Raw genomic sequence first — 15,472 nt, 5'->3', positions numbered from 1 at the left:
TCCAGAAGTCCATGTGGCTATCAAGATAATTCTTCAAGATTTCCAGAGGAAGACTGTACAGTGGCTTGTTACGTTACTCGAATAATATACATGGAATGATCTCAGAAAAAGGCCTAGAACATGGTAAATAATGAATAAATATTACTTATTATTAATAATTATTATTAATTAAATACAATTAAAATTAATATTAATAATAATTTCTATTATTAAATTCCCAGGTTGTATTAATTTTTTTCACTCCAACATTTTATTTTGTACTGTCAGCCAGAGGAGTTCATTTTGAATTTATATAATCAGGGTTACTTCTTCTGGAACTGCAACCAGAACTTTCTACTGTATTATAAAATAACATGAAATTAATGCATCTTAAGTTAAATTTTCCAACAGCTGTCTTAAAGAATAATTCACATACAATAAGTTACACGTATTTAGAGTGTACAGTTTAAGTTCTGAAATACGGAAACACCCGTGAAACCCTCACTATAAAAAGACACTGAACATATTCATTTTCCCCCAAAGTTTCCTCATGCGCCTTCGTATTTCTTTCCTTCCTCTTTATTCCTACCCCTTCCCCATCTCCAGGCATATTCTGATCTGCTTTTCATATCTATTTAGATTATTTTGCACATTCTGAAATTTTATCAAAATGAAATTATATAGTATCCATTCTTTTATGAGGGCTGTGGCTTCCTTAACTCAGTAAAATTAGTTTGAGATTTCATCCATCTTGTAGCATGTATTCATTTTTATTCTTGAGTAATATTCCAAAGTATTGATATACCAGTTTGTTCATGCATTGAACTAGTGATGAACATTTGAATTGCTTCCAGATCTGAGTTATTATAAGTAAGGCTTCTATTAATATTCATGCAAAAGTATTGACATATGCTTACATATCTCATAGGTATATACTGAGGAGTAGAATGGCTAGACATATGGTAGGTAGGTGTATTATTAAATTTAACAAAACTGTCAAACTATTTTTCTAGCTGATTGTCTCAGTGAATGAAAATTCTAGTTTCTTCTTATCTTCACTAACCTTTTGTATGTTTGGACTTTTTAATTGCCATTTTAAGTGATGTGTAGGTTATTTAACTTGCTTTTTTAGAATAATCAGTATATTTGACTATTTTTCATGTGCTTATGTATCATATGTTTATATTTTTTGGTGAGTGTTTGTTCAAATCACTTGCCCATTCTAAATTGGCTTTCTTAAAATTGCATTTGAAAGGTCTTTACATATTCTGGATACAAGTAATTTATCGTATGTATTGTATGTATGTATGTATGTATGTATGTATGTATGTAATATTTCTCGTCTCACAGAGTTGATCCGAGCCTTATATTAAGTATACATGTAAATTCTTAGATAGTGCCTGACACAGAATGAGATCTCTAGAAATTATAATCATTATTTATAGTTAACTATAACTGATTATTGCTATTATTATTCTATTATTTTAAACTAATTTGAAAACATAAGAAAGATATTACATGGAAACTACCCCAGGCACTCTGATCTTAAAGATGTAAAATATAAGGTTTAAAAGGCTAAGCAAGGTACCCACTCTCCCAAAAGAATTTAAAGATTATCTTAGAACTAAGACAAGGTTTCTAGACTAAAACTTGATCTGTTCCACCACACTTTCTAACTTCAACGTACACTAACGAGTTTTCTAACCTTTATTAAGAGTGATCTTAATGAAAGACTACATTGATGCTGAAGATTTACCCTTGTTTTGTATTTCCATTTAAACAAACCAGATGCGAATAAGTAAATCCACAGCCCCACAAAATTATACATTTACTTTTAGTACACATGAATCTAAATATAATGAATATTTATCTGAATATCTAAATCTAAATATAATGCAATAATATTAAGTTTAACTTGAATAATCTTGACATAAAAAATGTATAGATTTATGTATTACATGTTTAAAATTATACTTTGTGTATATATATGTATACTTTGTATATATATGTATATATATGTATACTTTGTGTGTATGTATGTGTATGGTGTGAGTATTAGTAGAGTATGGAATGACACATAGTACACTATATAATCCCTTAAAAATGTTGGACATTACATCAGCTAATAGCAAAAATATTTATTAGTACTTATTTATAAGAAATTTTATTTGCAGGTCTGCAAACTTTTCTTATAGAAGTTTACCTTCTCAATCTTAATTTACAGATAAATAGCTTTTATCTTCCCACAAAGCACTTAGTCACTGCTTTGTTGCATAATTTTAAAAATAGTGTATTTTTAAAATTATGAAAAAAAAGAAAAAAATGAGTCATATATTTTTTTCTATTATATAATTAAAACTATGCACTTAGGTTTCTCTTAGTTTGTTGCTATATATCTGGTGTATCTATTTTATTAGAACTTCAATTAATTTAGAAGGAAATTGACATGCTGAAAAATTTAAAAAGGATAAAATAAATATTTTAAAAATCATCATGCCCCTGATCGGGGTCAGACTTAATTTCCCCTTACCTTTCCTACATTATTCTTCTTAGAGAAGGAGTTAAGAAGTTTAGAGGGTGATTACATATCTTGAGATATGTGCTCCAAAAATAATGAAGGCGTTAACAAAAGATTCCACAAATGCAGTTTAGATATCACCATTCACAAAAGGACGTTTTACCTTATTTTTGGAAATAGGAAGAATTCCTAGGTCACTTGGCAGAGACCTAGTCCATATTCATTGCATTTCCTATGTCACATGACTGTAAGAACGGACATACTATGAGGGTTTACTAAATGGTAGAACTACAGATGCTTGGCTTTACTGGTGTTACTACCAAAACTAATAGAAGGCAAACTTATATGATTAATGGTAAAGATTACTATCAGTCCTTACCTAAGAAAAATATTTGCTGGCAGTTTTTATTTTAGCTCTTTTAATCCAACTGAATCAATATTCCCATAATATTTTGTTAGCCTAGTTCTATTCAATAAAAATGATGAAAGCTTGTCATGAAACTAAAGTATTATTCTATTAATGGTTTTATTTTCAACAGACAGTTTCATGAAAGTGCAAGTTCAATTTTCCATTCACAGGGAATTGTAACTGGTTTCTTGCCATTCTCTAAACATTTATGGAATTCCATTCTATTTTACTACAAAAGGAATTTCATTATAGATAATTTCACAAAAATAAAATACCATCTTAATTTAGGAATAATTAAATATATCTTCTTCTCAGACAAATAAGTATGCTAAATTCCTCACCATTGTGGAGAAACTTTCTAGCCATTGAGCCTGCTGCCTCTTCATATAAAGAATGCCTGTTATTTAATGTCATCACACCAAAATTTGCTGCAATGAGAAACTATATAAAATATTAACCTGGACTTTAGTTTTGCAGATCCATAAATACTTGAAACATTGAGACCCTATTTCCTAAGACCTGTAGGTGGTGAACTACTATGTATACAAAGTAACTTTCTTTAAATTTTTTAAATTGAAAAAAATTATACAAGCAAACAGTATAAAAAAAGTCAAAGACTTTACATTTGCTAATCTTTCCTTTCTCATTTTTTTCCTCAGATGGTCCCTCAAAGATAAGCCTTTTTCGTCAAAAAGCTGTTGTGTTTTTCTTGGCCAATAAATGAGTTGGTCAGTGCAAAAGGAAAAAGTAGGAAGGTTAAAGCAGAAGAAAGTTAATTGCACAGTTACACCATCTGCTTTACCTTGTGTCAGCCAGTGCCCCTCTGAGTAACGTAAGCATGTGGGCAACATCCCTAAAGGGGAAGGCTGCGTGGTGCAGAATAGTTTGCTTAGCTTAAATCTCCTTTCACAGTAGAATTTGCAAAGCAATATAATAAGGTGGTTAGGAGCATACATTTGACAGCAGACTGAAATATGTTCAAATTCAGGTTCTGCCACCTTGTAGATGTAAGAACTTGGCAATCTCCTTAACCTCTCACACCCTGAATCTTCAACTTAAAAATGAGACTAATATTCTACCTCAAATTCTTTATGAGAATCAAAATTATGTATGAAAATACACGATGTATAATGTTCCTCACATACTAAGCACGTAAAATACTGCTTGCGTGTGCTGAAACAATGACTAGATATAATCTTAACTTGGAATTATAGCAAATGCATCCACTCTATGGTCATAAAGAAGACACAAACTTGAGTGAAGGATATACACTTATTATAGAAATGGTTTTCTTGTTCCTTACTGCAAGAGTGTTTTTTCAAACACCTTACGTATCTTCAACACTTTGGCAGTGCGTATTCAGAGAGGAGAAATTTACATATCAAGGTGTGGGTACCCGAGTGAATACCAGAGATAAAACTTGAGCAGATGTGGTCATTAAGGATGTAATTAAAACATTACTCTGAAACTTGAATTCCACCTGTAACTATTGCGTAGACTTACTATGAGCTCTGGGTTCAAAAAAAGACACATCACTGTTAATTTTCCAATACTTGAATTTCTGAATTGTCTTTTGGGACCATTTTGACTGACTTTTGGTTAACTAAGAATCCCAAGGGTTTAAGGGGTGCAAAGCTGAGTGGAGAGCAAGTTATGGGCAGTGGGCCTGGAGAAGAGATTTCACTGCTATAAGCAAATAGGCAAGGGCTGGGGGAGCCACTGCTGTGAGCACAATCCAGGGCTGGCTTTGCTTCTCAGACTCATTCAGGGTCCCTTTGATAATGGCTTTCACTGTCCAGGCTGTCCACATTTGGACAGTGCCTTACACAACCTTGCACACCCTGTCTGGTTCTTGGTGGGAGACCAGTCACACTCCTTCACACAAAGATGTCAGGCATTTAAACTCTTAGTGTTGCAGCTCTTATTACGTATGTGGCTTTTATGCAGAATACCTTCCTGCCTCAGAAGTTCCTCCCAATAATATTTAGTCAGTTATTTACTTTTTTAAAAAATAAATAGTAATGTAGCATTGTTTGCAGCATAAAGAATATATGATATTTCTGCTGGCAGCATAAATAATACATAATTTATCTTTTCAATATTTGGCTTGGCCACAGATTATGTGCCATTTCTTATATTGTTATTCATTTAGCATTCTTTGCTCAAAAACTATGTCATTCTATGTTCAAAACCTGTATCGTTTTTATAAATATGTATCTGAAAATTATGTAAACTTAAAAAATAATAATATGAAAGTATCTTTAAAAATAGTAGGTTATTCTATTTAATATTTTGGATACATTTGGTCTCTACTCACTATTATACTTTACATATCTTATTTGCTAAGCTTTCTTGTGACCTTTTGCTTCTTTTTCCTTTACTTTTCAGAACTGATTGAAATTTCATGATATTTTCTACTACTAATATAAAGGATTTATATACTACTTGTATTCTTTCAGAAATTAATTTTATATTTCAAATGACATTTAAATATTTCTTTCTTACAAAATTGAGAATATTTATAACTCCCACCAAATAAGAAGCCAGATATAACCATTCCTCAAGTTTAATTAACACTCCACATATATCAATTATGCTCATATTTTTCAAGAATGCTTCTTGTTTTCCTATTATGCTGTTTTTTTGGTGACTGATCTTAATTGATATTTCAACAGTACCTCAAACTCTCTGCAGACTCTCCTGAGGAAATAATCCGAGGTTTTTATTTTTTTTCTTTCTATTTAATCTCTGCTTCTCCTCAAGTCAGTTATTTTATTCACATGGTTCACTCTTTCTGTTCTCTCTTGTTTCTGTTCTCTCTTTCTGTTCTCTCTTTCTGTTTCTGTTCACTCTTGTTTTTTTCAAATGATTGATGATTTTTAATTAGTCACATAGACATTAATAAATCACTGGCTTTCTTGATTGCAAGCAAATTATTTCTATTCAGTTTTGAAAGTCTGTTCCACACCTATCTCTCCATTCTATACTACCTGGCTGTGGCTGTGTGGTTAAGTGGGCAGGGGGGATTTAAACAGATCCTCCAATAGAATGTTCTTAAAGAAAATAGCCAGAGCCATGTGAATAAAAAAGTAAGAGAGATTTAATCTAGGTTTGTAAACTATAATACATTTTATTTTTAGACTTTCTCTCTTCCTTTGTATGTTTTCTACCATAATTTTTGATAAGGTTCAAAGCAGCCTTTTCCTGTTTTTCTCTCGTGTAGACGTACAGTAAGAAGATGTGGAGGAGCATCACCACTTTATTTATAGAGCGCTTCATGAGGTTACACCGGGGACTACAGAGTGACAGGATGAAGACTGTGAAAGAATCCTGGGTCCAGACTTTCCACATCCATCCAATTAATTACTCTAACTTTGGCCCCTTCCTTTCTCCTATTCTCAGCCCTGGCCATCTACAAATATCGTACTTCCTTGGGGGTCTTTTGAGAAGAAGAGCCCTCTCTGCCACATTCATCCTTCCCTGTGCCACTACGGTTTGCAGACTTCACCAGGATGAATTCTAGCTCAGTCTAGCGTGCCATTAAAAGACAGGCTGTTGACAATGTGCTTTCCTACTTCCATTGCCATTATGGGTTTCTCGCTCTTCCTTTCGTTCATTCAGCTAAACTGCATTTTGGGAGGGAAGGAAGGTGAAAGCTTATGTTTAGCATACAATTTTGAAGCAGAAGTTAGAAATGGTCTCTTGAATGGCCAGTCTGTTTGGATTATATGCCCTGATGAAAAAAAGCTTTGCATAACTTAAATAGTATGAATTGGCCATAGATGTATAATCAATACACTCAATCATTTAGCTATTTTCATAGTCCAATAAACACTTTAATTTTTAAGGAACATTAAATGCTTAAAGTTCATTGAAATGAAATGGGGCTGTACTATCTTATAATAAACTATAGTTATCTCTATTTACTCAAATCAGTTGTACTCATAAAATGAATAGCTGGACTTACCTGGAAGCCTATTAATTTCTAGAAGAATATCACCAAAAAGGAACTGTCCACTTTAGAAAGCAGGCATTTTCCAGAATTTCTTTTCTTTGGCGTTTCTTTTATTTGTCTTATGTTCTTTGTGAGAGCCCTTTAATTTATTTATGTAAGAAAGCAATACCCTGGTTAGTACTTATTAAAGAATCTTGTTATTTCCTTTCAACTATTTGTCTTGTGATGTTTGATTTTCTTCTCTGTGTATCCCAGAGAAGGAGAAATAAAGCTGCTTGGCTAAGAACCACTGTTCAGAGATGCAGGATTTTTAGCTACTAATTAGGACTCAGTTATTTCTAGTTAATTTTCCTTATGTAATAGAACTGAAAATCTGCATCAGCAGGATTCCAAAGAGTAAACAATGAATCACAGGGAGTTTTTAGAGGGTGTTAATGGACTGAATGTGTCCCCCCCAAATTCTGCCTTCAAAGGATAATTAAGTTTAGATGAAGTCATGAGGATGAGCCCCTGGTGATGAGATTAGTGCCCCTGAAAGAAGAGACACCAGAAAGCTTACTCTCTCTCCACCCACCCAACCACACCTAGGAAAAGCCATGCGAAGACACAGTAAGCAGGCAGCCATCTGCAAGCCAGGAAGAGGGTCTCCCCAGAACCTGACCATGCTAGCACCCTTATCTCAGACTTCCAGTCTCCAGAATTATGAGAAAATAAGTGTCTATTGTTTAAGCCACCCAGTCTATGGTATTTTGTTATGGCAGCCCAGGCTGACTAAGACAGAAGGGTAAATCTACTGCCACCCTCTTGATTCCTGCAATCAAATTCTCATCACTGGGGATCCAGCAACTCATCCAGCAAGATAGTACATCAAACTTGAAGCATGTTATTCTGAGATGCTATCATTGCTGGACCTTTAACAGGATAACCCATGTGTGTTTGTTTTCATTTGTTTGCTTAGATATGATGGCTCCTGAATCACAACACCCTCTATGCTTTATTCACTTATGTAAAAACCCATTATTATCATACAGAATTTGAGCCCAAAGCAACTCTAATTATAAAGATTGTATAATAGTTTCGCTTAATATTCTTGTTTCTCATTCTTATTATACAAAACGTATGTAATACAGCATGCCTTCCCATGAAAGAAAGAAAGAAAGAGTGAGAGAAGAAAAGAAAGAAAAGGAATGAAGGAAGGAAAGAAGGAGGAGGGAGGGGGGGAAATGATTTAAAAAAATAAAACACTGTATGGCTTCTTTACTGGTTCTATTTTATGTTCTCAAACTTGTTGCTAATTCTTTCACACGTTATAAATTTACTTAAAAATATTGAAGAAATTCGAGCACATGTATTGGGCGAACCCATGCCAAGATACAAAAACAATACACAAATCATGGTGTACAAATTGCAGCCCAAGAGGAATCAAATTAGTGGACTATTTTTTAAATATCACAACCATTTTGGCTGCTTTTACATTGAACATTTCTATAGTATTTTAGTAAAGAATATTAGTATCTTATGCATTCACTCACCTGGAAATGAGTGAATCAAGTCGATTTTGAGTCTACTTCTTTACTATTTGGCTATATAAATATAACAATAAAGAACAAATTACTTTTGTTCCCACCTGGCTTCCTATTAGTAATTAAATGTAAATTTTCCAAATACGTCTAGTGCATTGACGGATGGTTACTTGCTTTATGGGCTGCATTTAAGTTGCTAAGGTGCAATCCATAACACAACATAAATCAGTCAGCATGAGGGTAGACATGAATGTCGATTCTGGTGGTGAAAATTCTCAGGAGATGGTTTTTAGAAAGCCACAGATTAAGACTAAGTCTATATAGAAACATCATTGAGCATTTATTGATCTTCGGCTAAATACGTATACTAATAATGGTAAACAACTTTTCACTGTTGCCAGTGGACCGAAGTTACATGTTTTAGGTCTAAAATCTTAACCATTCCTAATACACAAATAGATAACTATATATTTTGACAGAATAGAAGTCATTGTTGCTGCATATAAAATCACTGATGTCTTTGTACAATCTCAGTGGCCTAAAAAGAGGACCTGAAAAACATAATTGCTTTGTAAGGATATAGACAGTGGCAAAGAGAAAACAAGAGGGAAGTACTGTTTTGGTTGGTTCACAATGGATGAAATCAGAAGTATGAGTTGATAAGATTTCTTTTTATCTAGCTCATTTGCCGAAAGAGATAAGAAATCTACAGAAACATTGATAGTAACATATGAAAAATCACATAGAAATGTTGTTACCACTTCTATCACTGTTTTGGCTGCTGTTGCTACAGCTGCTACTAAAAGTAGAAATTTTAATATGGGAAAAAGTATGAACAAAGAGGAGAAATATGCTAAATGAACAAATAAAGCTTAATTTACTCTTCATGAGAGGGCATTTTATATTGTGGCATCACCTTAATTTACTTTACATAAAAGAAATGAGTGTTGAATGCATAGTATTTTAAATGATGATAGTGGTACAATGACAGTGAGCGCTTAGGGAGTGTGTCTGCCCTTTCTTCTCTTCAGCCTATTCTCAGTAGAGCTGTTGGCGTGAGCCTCTTAAAATGTGCACCAGATGGTGTCTTTCATCGAAGGCTTCTAGTAGCTGCCCATGGCCCTCAGCGGAACCATGCTCCTGAGAGTGACCTGTAAGGTCAACATTCTCTAATCCCTTGGTGGCTCTGTCCTCATCCCCTGCTCTCTCATTTGCAGTCCATATTCCAGGCACTTGGTCTCTTTGTTGGTTATTGAGTATCCTATTCTCTCTCCTCTCTTTGGGTTTTTACATCTCATCAAACCACACCTCATCATTAAAGTATTCCCTGAGCACCCCACATAAAATAGTCAATTACCTACAAAACACACACAACAGTTCTGGAGACAGCTGTGCCCATTTCCCTTACCTTGCTTTATTTTTGTTCATTGTACTTCTTGTCACTGGGTTTATCATGCATTTAATTGTTTATTTGCTTATTTTTATCCCCATGCCTCCCCAGGAAATGAAAGCTCCGCAAGGGCACAGAATTTGACTCTATTGTTTACTACTGTATGTCCTGTTCCTAGAAGATAGGGTCTCAATAAATACTGTTAAAAGCCTAACACTACAAAGCACCAATATTTCCCAAACTTATCTAATTTAATCTTCATATTATTATGAACTACATTTTACAGAGAAGAAAGCCCAAGTTTAGTTAAATTACGTAAATTCCCAAAGATCTCCACCTTGCAATTGGTCGATCCGGGCTTCTACACACTTAGTTTGATTTATTGCTTACTATAGTGGTTTCTCTACTCTCTGCATTGCGAGTCATTTGGTAATTCAAAGGATGATCTAATGACCAGCCTAATAATGCAAAATGAAATAATATTCACCATATATCTTCTGCCTTAGTCACCAATCCCAGGGCCAGAAAAAATGAAGCAACAATAAGGACTGAAGCTATTTATAGTTCAAGCCTCAAACAGTGCCATTTAGTTTTGGTTTTCTCTTTTATGTGAAGAGAGTATATTGTCCTACATTTAATTCAGGGAATTACAGGCAGCATTGCTATAAGGTAAAACCAATAAATATTATGTTTTTCTCAGCACTCTCATCCCTAACTTTCTATGCCTTCTGCTGTTTTCAAACTGTGCCTAGTTCAATAGTTCAGAAAAGTTGTGAGATTCTCCCCACCAATTACCCAACACACAGTATGTCAATTCCCACAAATTTTTTACACTAGATACTGCCAGATAAATGGATGATCTACTTTTTTCATGCCTTCCCTTACCTTTCCTAGCCATGAAGGTGAGGTATGTCCAATATGCCTTAAAAATATCCCATTTAAATGGTGGCCTAGTGATTCCAACTGCCGTATCTTACATCAAGTCTTACACTTTCTTTTTGAAAATTAAATGTGGTCATGGATGTTGAACAGCACAGTTTAAGCAATTATTACAACAGGCTATTACTTCTTTGTTATTTAAAGAATGGAAATATTAAGACATCTAATCAACACTCAGCATCAAGTGTAAGACAAAAATGTAAGAAGAGATATATTTACAAGGATTTAGATATCCACAGCTCCCCACAACTATCAATTCTCAACTTCATATCAATTGCCATTTTCCCTAATGTGGTAATGATTACAAACATGTTGGAACAAACTAATATCCAGATCCTGCAAATTTACTCAAACTGTTTATCTTTCTTGACAATAAAATATTTGAGAAATAACTCTACCAAATTTAATCATAAACATTTCTGAACTAAAATGGAATAGTACCATATAGCTTATATGAGAAGAGATTTTACAGTTTATGTAGAGTTTGTGTGATACAGCAACTTAGGTAAGTGCCTGCATTAAAACCTAGTCAATAATGACTCTTTATTAGCTAAGTATAATTAGGTCATCTTTCTTTTAACTTTATGTTTTTAAGAACATACAAAGCATCTTGTGTGAAATGAGAGAAAAGATGTATCTAACTGTTCTAAAAATTGGGAAAAAAGAAGACATATCATAGCACATTGTGTTTATTTCCCCCCCCCCCTTTTTGGCAATTGGTGAATCCACTGGTTCATTGTATAGTCACAAATATACAAATGTACTTGGAATGGTTAATTTTATGTGTCAACTTGTCTAGGCCATGGTGAACAGATATTTGGGCAAATATTATTCTTGATGTTTCTGTGAGGGTGTTTTTGGATGAGATTTACACTTAAATCAATGGACTTTGAGTAAAGCAGAATGCCCTCAATAATGTGGGGGGGGGGCTCATCCAATCAGTTGAATACCTGAATAGAACAAAAGACTATCCTTCCCTCACCCCACCCCCAGCAAAAGGAAATCTGCAGCAGATGGCTTTTGGACTTTAACTGCAGTTCTCTAGCCTGTCAGCCCACCCTGCAGGTTTCAGACTTGCCATATTCCATAATCCCACAAGGCGATTCCATTACAAATATATAAAAGCAACTTAGGTAAGTGGTTGCATTACAACATAGACAATAACGGCCCTTTATTATCTAAGTCAAGTTGAGCTAATCTTTCTTTACACTTTACATTGTTTTGAGAACACACACAGCACACACGCGCACACACACACACACACACACACACACACACACACATTCTATTGGTCTGTTTCTCTGGAGAACCCGGACTAATACATTATTTATCCAGAGAAGAGATGAAAGAAGTGGATAAAGGGTATGGGAAAATATCTAGGCTATTCATTTAACACAAACCATTATAAAATATTATAGTAAATTTCTATAATCCTAATATATTGCAAAAAACATCAGTACAGAGCTTTAATGAATTTTCAACCCCTCTTTTCTGTAACAAAGTACAGAGATAATGATTATTATTGGAATTTTGCCATAGAATCATTTAGCTCCCCTCTTACATAAATATTGATATGTGTAACAATATAGTATGATACCATATGACACCAAATCAGCCTTAAAGTGTATTTGTTCTTCCGTGATTTTTATTATATATTTTTTTCAGATCATTAAATATTTTTTATGGGAATCTACCATCTTATAAAACTAAATATTTCCTAAGAGTCCTCATGGAACTGATAGGTTAACAAATTAAAAATAAGTGTTATTTGAGGCAATGGGAAATGTAGGCTATGTGTATGAAGCTACAGTGTACACATGATAAATTAAGAGCAGTAAGTATTAAGTAGAAATAGATTTCCAAACTTTCTAATATTTATACGTTCAGTCTCTTTTCATCCAAATAAAAACATAAATTAATATCTGAATGGCTTAATATTAATCCATAAGGTTGACCTATGAAAGTTAAGAATTTGAAAATATATAACTATTTATGACAAAAGAATCTTTATTTAACTTTTTTAAAATTTTAGCTAAACTATAAATCAGGGGTTTGATGTGCATGTTTATTTTCCTTTATATTATTAATGTACAAATTGATATTAACAAATAAAAATCACTGTTTTTGTAAAAGTATTCTATATGTGTCTAGTCTAGTGTAATGTGCTACAACCTTACACACTATTATTGTTGCTGAGTGCATTTTTTTATTTGGCCATCATGCACTAATAGAAATCCTTGCAGTAAATAGAAATCCTCTTATAAAAGCTTTCTGCTTTACTGGAGTCAGACTGTCTGGTACTTAGTACCCCATTCATGACCCATGGAGACATTCAACAACAAAAAAAGAATACTGAGGGTGACAATTCACGACAAAATACATCGTGAAAAACAATGACTAAACTAAGTGATGTTATATACAAAGGTATTTAATGAGAAACAGAGATCTCCAGCCACTGTGTGCCATCCAACTATTCCACCATATCTCAGGGAGAGAGTTTTTACAAATGTTTACTTAGAATGCTTGGCAAAAAACCAGAATACAGATGTGAACATGACAGAGGGCTTATGCTGTTTCGGAGTAAAGTACAGGATTGCCTTCAAATTTGCTGACGAGACAATTCATAAGGGAAAAAAAAAGAATGGCAATAAATTAAACTTGGGCCAAAATATATTTTGGGTTACAAAGAGAGGTACTTTTAATTTAATTCTGCCTTAGTGAAAAGACCAAACCATCCCCAATTTAATGTGTATTCTTTTTCATCCAAACCATTCTTTTCAAATACAGAAACCAAGTCATTGTTTTTAATGATCATTACTTTAAGTTCCAAGGAGAAGAGAGAAATGGGTTGCGAAATTGGAAATTCCAAATGTAGAAAAGAGATAAACCACAAACACCTGAACACTCAAAGGATAAAATCTTTACTGGCTACAATTTTCTTACTTAGAACAGCAGACAATAGACAAGTCCTGGAACATCTTGCTTAGAAAATCTGTGATAGACATAGAGAACACCACCTCTATTCCTGCATATCTTTGTGACAGATATGTGTAAGAAAGTAAAGTCCTGAGGTCTAACCATTAATCTCTCACGGTGTAAACATCATTTTACCTTCTGTCTATTTTTTAACACCTTTAATAAAACCTATGCTTTCACCAAATCAGAACAACACTTTTTGATTATGTGAAGAATAAAAATTGACTCCCGTAAATATATTTGAATATATTTCTTAATAATAATAAATAATCATATAAAAGGTAAAAGATTCAAAGATGCATTGCTTAAATTTTCTGTAGAGGGAAGATAACTTTATACTATTTCATATTTAAGTTATCTTCAAAGTTGTTTAAGAAAATAGTCTCACTTAATATTTCGTTCTTGCTTCAAGGGAAAAAAGATTTACATAAAGAAAGAACATGAGAGAATGAATAAGTGTAAAATACAATTTTATTTTTTTATTCTTAATTGATCAAAAGATAAGTTTTTGCTTAAAGAAATAGTAATGTGTTGGAGTTTTTAACATGTATTAGTGAAATGAATAATATCAAAATCATAAGGACTAAGGCAGAAGAATTGTGAATACTGTTATAAAGTACTTGCACTAATTGTGAAACAGTATAGCATTATTTGAAGATTAATGTATATTAGCAAAAATGTATATTGTAGACTCTAGAACACCCACCTAAATGTTCAAAAAGAAGGATATCGAAGGGTAAGCTGGGACAAAGTGAGAGAGTGGCATGGACATATATACACTACCAAACATAAAATAGATAGCCAGTGGGAAGCAGCCGCATAGCACAGGGAGATCAGCTCAGTGCTTTGTGACCACCTAGAGGGGTGGGATAGGGAGGGTGGGAAGAAGGGAGATGCAAGAGGAAAGAGATATGGGGACATATGTATATGTATAACTGATTCACTTTGTTATAAAGCAGAAACTAATGCACGATTGTAAAGCAATTATACTCCAATAAAGATGTTAAAAAAAAAGGATATTGATATGCTAAGAAAGAAGATAAAACAGAACCATATAAAAGGCCCAATTTAAGTAACAGATGCCAGAAACATAGAAAAATGCAGGAAAAAACAGTAACAAACATTTTAGATGTTTATTTAACTATATCGATAATCTCTAAATATGAATGTTATAAATATACTAATTAAAGACAGAGGTTGTCAGAGTGGATTAAAAAAGGCCCAATCATATCTTATTTATAAAAATTCCACTTTAATTGTAAAATCTCACATTAGTTACAAGTAAAGGAATGGCAAAATATTTACCATGCTAACAGTAATAAATGAAAACTGGAGTTGCTATGTTAATTTCAGGTGAAACAAATTTGAGAACAAGAAAAATGATGGAAGATTAAGAGGGGTGTTGCATAATGATAAATGGGTCAATCTGTCAATTCTCCCAAAAGATATAACAATCTTAAATGTGCATCTATATAACTATACAGAATTAAAATATGTGAGACAAAAACTGATAGAATGATGAAAGGAGAAATAGACAAACCCACCACTATAGTTGGACACTTCAGCTTTTCTCTTTCAATAATTCATAGATCAAGCGGGCAGAAAATCAAGAAAGATATAGCTGACCTAAACAGCACTATCAATAAAAATAATCTAATTGACATTTATAGAATACTCCACCCCCAAACAGAAGAATACACATTTTTCTCAAGCTCAATTGCAATATTCACTAAGAAAACATTCTGGGCTATAAATATACCTTAAAATATTAAAATAATAGAAA

This window comes from Balaenoptera ricei, chromosome 5, assembly GCF_028023285.1.
Source record: "Balaenoptera ricei isolate mBalRic1 chromosome 5, mBalRic1.hap2, whole genome shotgun sequence".
NCBI lineage: Eukaryota > Metazoa > Chordata > Mammalia > Artiodactyla > Balaenopteridae > Balaenoptera > Balaenoptera ricei.
Note: the sequence above shows the minus strand (reverse complement) of the source record.